Source organism: Peromyscus californicus, unplaced genomic scaffold, assembly GCF_007827085.1.
Source record: "Peromyscus californicus insignis strain IS unplaced genomic scaffold, ASM782708v3 Scaffold_10__1_contigs__length_136768540, whole genome shotgun sequence".
Lineage (NCBI taxonomy): Eukaryota > Metazoa > Chordata > Mammalia > Rodentia > Cricetidae > Peromyscus > Peromyscus californicus.
Window position 1 is genome coordinate 117,385,600 of NW_026294391.1, and position 9,587 is coordinate 117,395,186.

A 9,587-nucleotide genomic window follows, 5' to 3' on the forward strand; every position below is an offset into this window, starting at 1 on the left:
TCAGGTTTCTCCCAACACCTGTTATTACAAAATAATTCTTCAATGCATGACCATAGGCATATTTAAGTTGTCATATGACAGTAACTACAAGATAAATTCCTAGAAATGGAATTCCTAAGTTAAATAATATATTCATTTTATACTTTTTCATATTTTGTTAGGCTGCAACCCTAGAGATTTATTCTTTCATCAACAATGAGTTAGAGTATCCATTTGCCTCCACAAGCATATTTTTTCTTTGTCAATCTGATAGGTGACTATTTCAATATTTTTATTGTAGTTTAAAGGTGTGTTTCTCTTTTATGAGTAAGGCTGAATATTTTACTTGAGAGCTATTTCTCTTGATTGACCAGGTTGTTCAGTGGTAGACTGCTTGACTAGCATGTGTGATGCTTTAGACTTTATCTCCATCACCATAAAAATAAATAAATATATGAATAAATAAAAAAATATCATTGTCTCTTTGTGTTTTTTCCTATTCATCTATAGAGGTATTTTTATTATGAAACACACACATCTGATTTTCCTTTACTTGCCACCAAAAATATAGGTGACTGATATAACATTTCATAGGCAAGTGTTGTAGTTTAGATGTGAACCATTCCATAAAAACTCATGCATTGAAGGCTTGGTCCTCTATGAATCAATGCTCAAAGTTGGAGATTTCAGGAAGTGATTGGGTCATGAGGGCTCTGACCTCACCAAAGGGTTAATATGTTGATGAGCTAATACTTTGGTTGGTTACTGAGAGATGGTAGAAACTCAGATGAGATCTAGTCGAAGGGAGTGGGTCACTGGATGCATAGCACTGGAGAACTGTATTTTGCCTAGATCCCCCCACCTTCCCTCCCTCACTCCCTTCCTATCTCCCTCCTTACCTCTACCATTTCCTCCATCCCTTCCTCTCTATGTCTTTCTCTCTGTCTCATTTTCCTGGCTAATATGAGGGAAGTGGCTTCATTTAAACACAGACCTCTTTGCTATTATGTTTTTTTTTTTTCATCTTGAGTTCAAAGTGATGCAGCCAACTGACCATAAGCTTAAAATTCTTTGTAACTATGAGCTAAACTGAATCTTCCTTGCTTCTTGCTTTTTGATAAAGGGTCTCATGTATCTGAGACCGGTCTTAAACTTACTATGTGATGGAAGATGTCCTTGAACTCCTGATCCTCTTGCCTCTACCTTCTGAGTACTGGGATTACAATATTTCCATCTGAGTGTGTATGCTTGTGTGTGTGTGTGTGTGTGTGTGTGTGTGTGTGTGTGTGTGTGTGTGTTCATTCCCTTCCCTTGACTGTGAGATACAGTTAAGAATACTTTTATGATGAGATAAAAAATTGAGTATAGTGATTATAGTGACTGTATTCATTTCTAGAACTGAAGAGCTTAAAGAATTTATTGTCTCATGTATCTTGAATCTAGAATTAAATATTTAGTTGTTAACATACCTACTTTTATAATTTTTCCTATCACATATCTGGTCTGCTATTGTCTTAGAAATAGACATTGGCTTTTTAAGAAGAGGAACCATTACCAGGTATTATGAAGAGGAGTGACATGGTATTAGTATATCTTAAAAGTAACACATTGCTTACTCTGTTGAAAATAAGCAGGTAAGGCTATATAGCAGTTTAGAGAATATTGCAGTAATCAAGGTGAGAGACAAAGAGGGCCCATGTGAGCATGGTAATACAGGTGATGATACACAATCCTTTCATATACATTAAACATTTAAGAACTGCATGCGTAGGTAATGATCCTTAACTGGTACTACAGAGAAGGAGAGAAGGGTGTTTGGGCAAGGATCCTCACATGTTAGGTGTAATGTGTGGAGAGCATTTTGTTTATGTTAGCCCATTTCTCCAGTGATTTATCTCCTTGTTGTTGAGGTATGGTAAGACACTAGCCTAGTTGCAGACAGTTTTGGAGACTAACAGTTGAGAACTTGGAGTGGAGCTGGAGGCAGCTTTACTGTTTCAATAGATTTTCAAGATCCTCTTTTCTTAAGACCTAATACTTAGCTTTGCTCCCCAACATGTTGATGTCTATTAAGTTCTGAACTTCTCTGTTTGATGTTTCCAGAAACAAAACTCCAAGTTTCTTGCCAAGATGCTTGAGGATGAGGGCAGGAGCTTGAAGAGAGTATTCAGTCCTTATACTAGACACTCAACCAGTGCTCAGTTCTCTGTTCTGCACATCACACCTCATTACATTTGCCTTTCTTAAGTTCTACAGGGCAATGCAGCAGGTTCATGTTCAGCATCTTGCTTTGCAGTTATTTAAAATTGAAGTTGCTTCCTCTCTGCTCTCCTGCTAGGAGTGGTGGAACTATCTCACCCATTGATGTCCTCTCTGCTAATTTGTTTTTAAGTCTTCTGGGTTTGATCCTGTTTTCATTCTCTAAAAAATCATTTTGGAATATCTTACAAGGGAAAGGAGATAACTATGTGCTGTCAACAAGTGTCTTTACACAGGTAAATATCTTTTTTACCACACTTCAGGTGACCTTCTGCCAATTATGACTTCACTTTTATACACTGAGGACCAGTAGTCTTTTATATTGGGCAACTGTTGTGGGAAATGATAAACATAAGTTCAATTTGTAGCTATAATATGTATAATCCTATGGACTATGGAAAAATTACTTAAGTTCTGTGAACCTCATTTTGTGTTTGAAATGTAAGTGATGCACAGTAGACTATTAGTTGCACTCAATTAATAACTCCTGGACTACTTCTCTATTGTGTGTATGTGTATGTTTTAGTGTGACAATTATTACATTGTGTGTGTGTGTGTGTGTGTGTGTGTGTGTGTGTGTGTGTGTACCAAATCATCATGCTGATACTTTTTATTTGTCACTTATGCTTCAATTAAACTGGAGAACAGGGAACAAAGTGGGAATGATCATTGTAGCATGTCAAAGAGATGCTGTAAGTACTAAAAGAGCTAATATGTGTAAATCTCTTACTACAAATGTTCATCCATGCTCAATAAATTCTAAATACTATTATTGATATTTTTTTGCAAAATTCTTACTGCTGGGAGGAAAAATTGATTTGGCAAATATAGAGTATACTTCAATCACATAGGCCATGACTAGTCAAGGCGGCTTAGTTCCTTAAGATGCATCTCTTATTTGTATCCCCAAGAACTACCCAGGAGGAGGTATGGACGTACCTAATTAATCTTACCCTAAAATGACACTAAAGTAATTATTCATTTAGTCTTTCATTATTTAATTACATAATTTATCTCACATTTGCTATGTCTATATTGTGTGTTAGGCGCTGTGCTAGATTCTGGGAGATATTTAAGATGAATGTCAGCAAAACAAGTAGCCAGGATTCTTGTCCTCAGTGACAAAGTAACCCTACAGATAGACAAGGAAAGGCAAGTTTGAAACAATGTGATTGTGTCTTTATACCATGCTACTGTGAGGGACTAACTAAAAACTAAAGTCTGTTTCTGTCACTAAAAGAACAGACATATATATTTTGTTCATTCCTATTGCCCAAGTGCTAAGCATTGTGTACGGCATGTATATGCTCAATAAAATTATAGTTGAAACTGACAGGAAGATGAGGTGGGAGCACTGGGAGAGTTGAAGGGAAGTAGTGGTACATAAGTATGATCAACAAGCTTTGTATAAACGTATGGAATTTTCAAAGAATAAAACATGTTTTCAAATAATAAAATCTTATTGAATAAATGGCATACAATGAAAATATTTCCTTGATGAAGCTACACAGAAAAGATTTCATATAAATTTTTCCTTTCGTTTTCATAGAGGACAACATATGTGCAATGAATGTGTGTTCAGTGAGTGATTTGTTGAATTAATATTTGGCAAAAACTGAGCTAAAGATAACAGGAAGTACTTTTGATTTCTGCAAAACTTTCTTCAGTGAGAGCTGTGTGTCACGCTTGGTTCTGGGCATGGAGGACACACAGCCCTTTACCCTTGAGGCTCTCCAAGTCTGATCTGTTGTGAAAAGAGACAAGTGAACAGCAGGTTACAGTGCAGTATAAGGGCCATAAATAAAGCTCAAATCAGATGAGGAGTCTAAGCTTGAGAACTTTGAGGAAGGCTGGAGACGTTAAACATTATTCTAAAAACATGTTTCATTCTCCACAATAAGATTCAGTAAGGAAACAATTACTTACAGAATCTATTTTTTCAGAGAAAGTGTGAAAATTTCATTGTTGTTAATAGAAATAGAACAGTGACAGAAATGGGATGAAGAGACATATCCAAAGAAGCTACCGTTTCCTATGAAATAGAGTCGTTTAGTGGTTAAGTGACATTTGTTAGGAAGTTATCTGGGCACTCGCTTTTTGAGAAAGATGATCAAATGCACACCAAAAATACCAGTCAACGCCATCATTACTTAGGATAACTTTGCAACAACCGAAAAATATGTTCACGAAAATAAAGCAGCATTTGAAGAATTGAGTGATTTTCATTTTCACTATTGTGTCGTTTCTTCTTTTAAAGCAAACAAATCAGTTTATCAATTTAGTATAAGAAACAGTGCCTGGGACTGGAGAGATGGCTCAGTGGTTAAGAGCATTGACTTATCTTCCAGAGGACCCAGGTTCAATTCCCAACAACCACATGGCAGTTCACAACTGTTTGTAACTCCAGTTCCTGAGGTTCCATTATCCATGGCAAAACACCAATGCACGTTAAAAAATTAGTTAAAAAAAAGAAACTCTGGCCAAGATGACGAAAGGGCATACCTAAATAAGAAACACAAATAACTGTAGCTTAGAAGTCACCCCTCCATCATAACAACAGGTAGAAAACTGAACAAATTCAAAAATCAATAAATCTAGATGCAGCAGAGAAGTAAGGTCATAGGAAAACCTGCCTGCCCAGAAGTTAAAAAAGATGGGCTAATCACAACTTACTCACAAGGAGGAACATCCCTGGGAACTGCTGCCAGGATATGGAACCTATAACAGACAAATTGCAGGAGATTCGGTGTACAGATGACTCTGAGAGTTGGAAATCCCAAGAAAATGCCATCTCAGGGGACCCATATTTTGTATGTTGTCCTTCTAGGGACTCTACCAGATCCTTACTGAATATTGGCAAAGCTCCCAACAGGGAAGAGGGAAAAGGAACTTCTTTGAACCATGTCAGAACTTTCTGTCTTTTATGGGGCCTGCCCTCAGGAGAAACTATTTTACTAGAACCCCACTTTCTGGGTTTGTATCAGAACCTAGCCTGCCTGGAGGAAAGGAAATGTCCCACTCCAGCTCCCTTCTGACTTCATGTAGAGGAAGAGGCATATTCAACTTCAATCCCTTTTAGCCATCTTGTCTCACTAAGTGAGGACTGACTTATGAAGCCCATAGTTCAGAATCACAGATTCACCATAACACCAAAGCTTTATCATGGAAATAGAAATACCTTTAGCCCCCTCTAAAGTTTTCTACTCTATTACTAAAGGCCTAGTTATCATAGTTCCTTTGTGGGGGTGGGGGTGGGGGTGGGGATGGGGGTGGGGATACATGTTCGTGTGTGAACAGGTGCATATGCATACAGGTGCATGTGAAGAACAGGGGACAATCTTATTTGTACCATAGTACCTTTGTGTATGTGTGTGTGTGTGTGTGTGGGGGGATACATTGTTCCTCTGGTACTATCTGTCTTTAAAAATGTTGGTCTTTCACTGCTTGAAACTTTTGCCTATTAGGGTAAGTGGGCTGGCCAGTGAGCACTGGGGTTCTGCTGATGTCCATCTCCCCAGCACTAGGGTTACAAGTGCAAGCACTGTGCCCAGCTTTCTGTGTGAGTCCTGGAGAGGGACCACAGGTCCTCATGCTTATAAAGCAAGTACTGACTGAACTATCTCCTAGACCTGTGGTTTGTTTTATCTGGTGTATCATGTTCTCCTCTTAATAGTATGTTAAAAGGTATACTATACTCAGAGGGGGGAATAGTTTAAACAAATTAAATCAGAATCTTATATTAAGCAGGAAGGTAGTAATTATCAGAATACAGCCTTTTTAAAAAGCTATTAAGGGCTAGGGATATAGCTCAGTTGGTTGAATGCTTGCCTAGGATGCACTGAACCCTAGGTTTGATCCCCAGCACCAACTATAGCCAGGTATGGTGGGACAGTCTTTAATGCCACTACTGGGGAGGTAGAGGCAAGAGGATCAGAAGTTCAAGGTCATCTTTAGCAGGGCAATGAGTTTGAGGCCAGCCTGGGATAAATGGCATCACATTTTAAGAAAGGAAAACAAATAAATAAATACATAAACAAACAAACAAACAAATAAATAAGTATAAGGGCAAAAATAGAAAAAATAAATGATTTGAAAAATAGATGGATATGCAATTATAGGGGTGGAAATTCTAATAAAGAATTAAAAAGAAGTGGAAGTCAGAAACACTGAAACAGAAAAAATACTTTTGATAGGCTCATCTGTGGGAGTCTGCTGAAGTCCAGCTCTGACCTGCTCCCATCTATCGAAGGGTTCTTGGGTGGAAGAGAGAGGAATGAGGAAATATTAGGTAGAAAGATAGAAAGAGATGATAAGAAAGACAGAGACACAGGATAGCTTCAGGAGGGCCCTGGGTCAATACCCAGCCACCCAGAGCTTTATTCAAAAGGGCTTTTTATAATATGCCAAGGGCACAAAAGACCTGCCCCTTGCAAGATCAAAGCACACCATACAGTGAAGTGTAGACCTTTCCAAATACCTAGTAAACTCGCCCATGGCCAAATCATCCCATTATGCAACCCTGCTGTGTAGCTAGAGTTTTCCTGCCTGGCCCACAGTCAGGACAAATCTCTGTCACCCGCCAGTCCCACAGTCTCTCAGACCCAACCAAGTAAACACAGAGACTTATATTGGTTACAAACTGTATGGCCATGGCAGGCTTCTTGCTAACTGTTCTTACAGCTAAAATTAATCCATTTCCATTAATCTATACCTTGCCACATGGCTCGTGGCTTACCGGCATCTTCACATGCTGTTTGTCATCATGGCGGCTGGCAGTGTCTCTCTGACTCAGCCTTCCACTTCCCAGTTTTTTCTCCTCCTTGTCCCGCCTATACTTCCTGCCTGGCCACTGGCCAATCAGTGATTTATTTATTGACCAATCAGCAACACATTTGACAGACAGACCATCCCACAGCACTGCTGGGTAAAGCAAACCCAAATTTTCTGACCCTGAGTAAGGTCTCACTGGATAGCCTCTGTGGGCCTCCACAGTCATCAGGAGATGAGACATAACTGAAAAAAAACAATGTAACTTTGGGTGTGCTACAATAGAAAATTCCAAACATGAAAGGTAAAGAGAAAATAAAGACTAGAAAAAAGGACAGAATACCTCAAATCTGTAAGACACAAACAACAAACAGCATATGCATAATGGAATACCAGAGGGTGAAAAACGGAGAAAAGAACAGAAACAACATTTGAAGCAATAATGACTCAGATAAAAAATAAAAAACATCTTCACCTAGGCATACCATATTCAAGCTGCATAAAATCAAAGACAAAGAAGAAAAGAATTATAAGAAACCATCTCATTTACAGAGGAGAGAAAAAATTAAGATCCATGCACTGACTTCTCCTCAGAAACTGTTCATGCAAGAATAGAATGTAGTGAAATACTATAAATATTGTGAGGAAAAAAAATCAGACCTAGAGTTCTATGCCTTACAAAATTAGCCTTCAAACGTGAAAGAGAAATAGAGACATTTTCAGGCAAAAATTGAAGTAATGTGTTGTCAGTTAATCTGCCTTGAAAGAAATGTTAGAATGAATTCCTCAGAGATAAGGAAATTGACAGAAGTCAGGCATTAAAAGAAGGAAGAGTATCAGAAAGGAGTAACTAAGAATGAAATTAAATCTTATTATTCCTATTCTTAATTGCTCTAATATAAAACCATTTCTTCATAGCAACAGAGGCTGAGAGAGTAGCTTAATTGCATGCCTACGTGCACAATGTCATGGATCAGAGCCCCAGAAATTCAAAAGTAAATGTGTGCTATGTGTGTATATGTGTACACGGAGTAAATGAGAACAATGGCACAAGGAACACAGGGGATTAGAGTATTCTGTAATTATGTGGCACTTGCATGACCAGTGGAAGAGTATAATATATGTAGTTATAGTATATGCGATACATAATATCTATTTTATATATATAATATATAATTAAAAGTCTACTTGGGTATATTGTAAATATTTATCACAAAATCTAGGTGTATTAGCTATATTTCTTGTTTCTAGGAAAAATCCCTGACAAAAGTAACTTAAGAAAATAAATAGGTGTTTGGTTTTTGATTCAGAGTTAGAGGGTGTAATCCATCATGGCCAAGAACTTATGGCTGCAGGCACATGAGACAAGTAATCCTATTGCTTTTATTATCAGGAAGCAGAGGAGCTGGATGTTTGTACTTAGGTTGCTTTGTCTTTTATTCAATTCAGGACTCAAGCCCACAGAGTGGTAGCATCCGCATTTAGAATAGGTCTTCTCACCTCAATTAACCCAATATAGATAACCTTTTCCATACTTGCTCAGGAATTTGTTTCTGTGGTGATTCTAAATTCAATCTTGTTGATCATCAAGATTAATCATCATACTTCAAAAACCACTGGGGGGGGGGGAGGGAAGGAGGGAGGGAGAGAGGGAGGGAGGAGGACAGGGGCTGTGAAGTGGCTTGGTGGGTTATATCACCTGTTACCAAGCCTGATAACCTGAGTTCAATCCCTGGGACCCATTTGGTGGAAAGAGAAAATCAATGGCAGCAAGTTACTCTCTGTCTTCCAACGTGCACTGGGGTACATTCACACCTACACACACACACACACACACACACACACACACACACACTAAGTAAATAAACACATACACACAGAACTAAGTGTATGAAAGTATAATGGTAGTACAAGTAACTAGCAAAAAGGAAAGTGAAATGGCAGTGATGAATAAAGAAAATGGGTGATTTTATTTTGCCATAAAGAAGAACAAAATTATGTTGTTTTCAGGAAAACTGATGCAACTGGAGAAAATTACATTAAGAAACAAATAAGTCAGGCTCAGAAAGACAAACATCATGCTTTCACTAGTTAGTGGTGCCTTTTTTTTGTACATACATAAAATCATATATATATATATATAGTTAAAGTGAGATTGTCTGTTCAGAGGAAGGAGACTAACAGAATGGGTGAGGGTGAGGGAAGGGATGGTATGGGAGTGAATACAATTAACACATGATACACTTGAATGAAAATGTCTGCTTTTCATTGAAATTAGATTCTTCTCTCATACAATACAATACAAACCCACTACAATTTCCCTTCCCTCCACTCCTCCTGCCTCACCCCACCTCCCCTCTCCCCAGACACACTCCCCGTCTGTTTCCTCTTCAAAAAAGAGCAGGCCTCCAAGAGATGGCAGTCAGACAGAACAAAACAAGACACAGTAAGACAAGGCAAAAGCCCTCATATCGAGGCTGGACAAGGCATCCCAATAGGAGTAAAAGAGTCCCAAGAGCAGGCAGAAGAGTCAGAGATATACCCACTCTCACTGTTAGGAATCCCACAAGAACACCAGATCT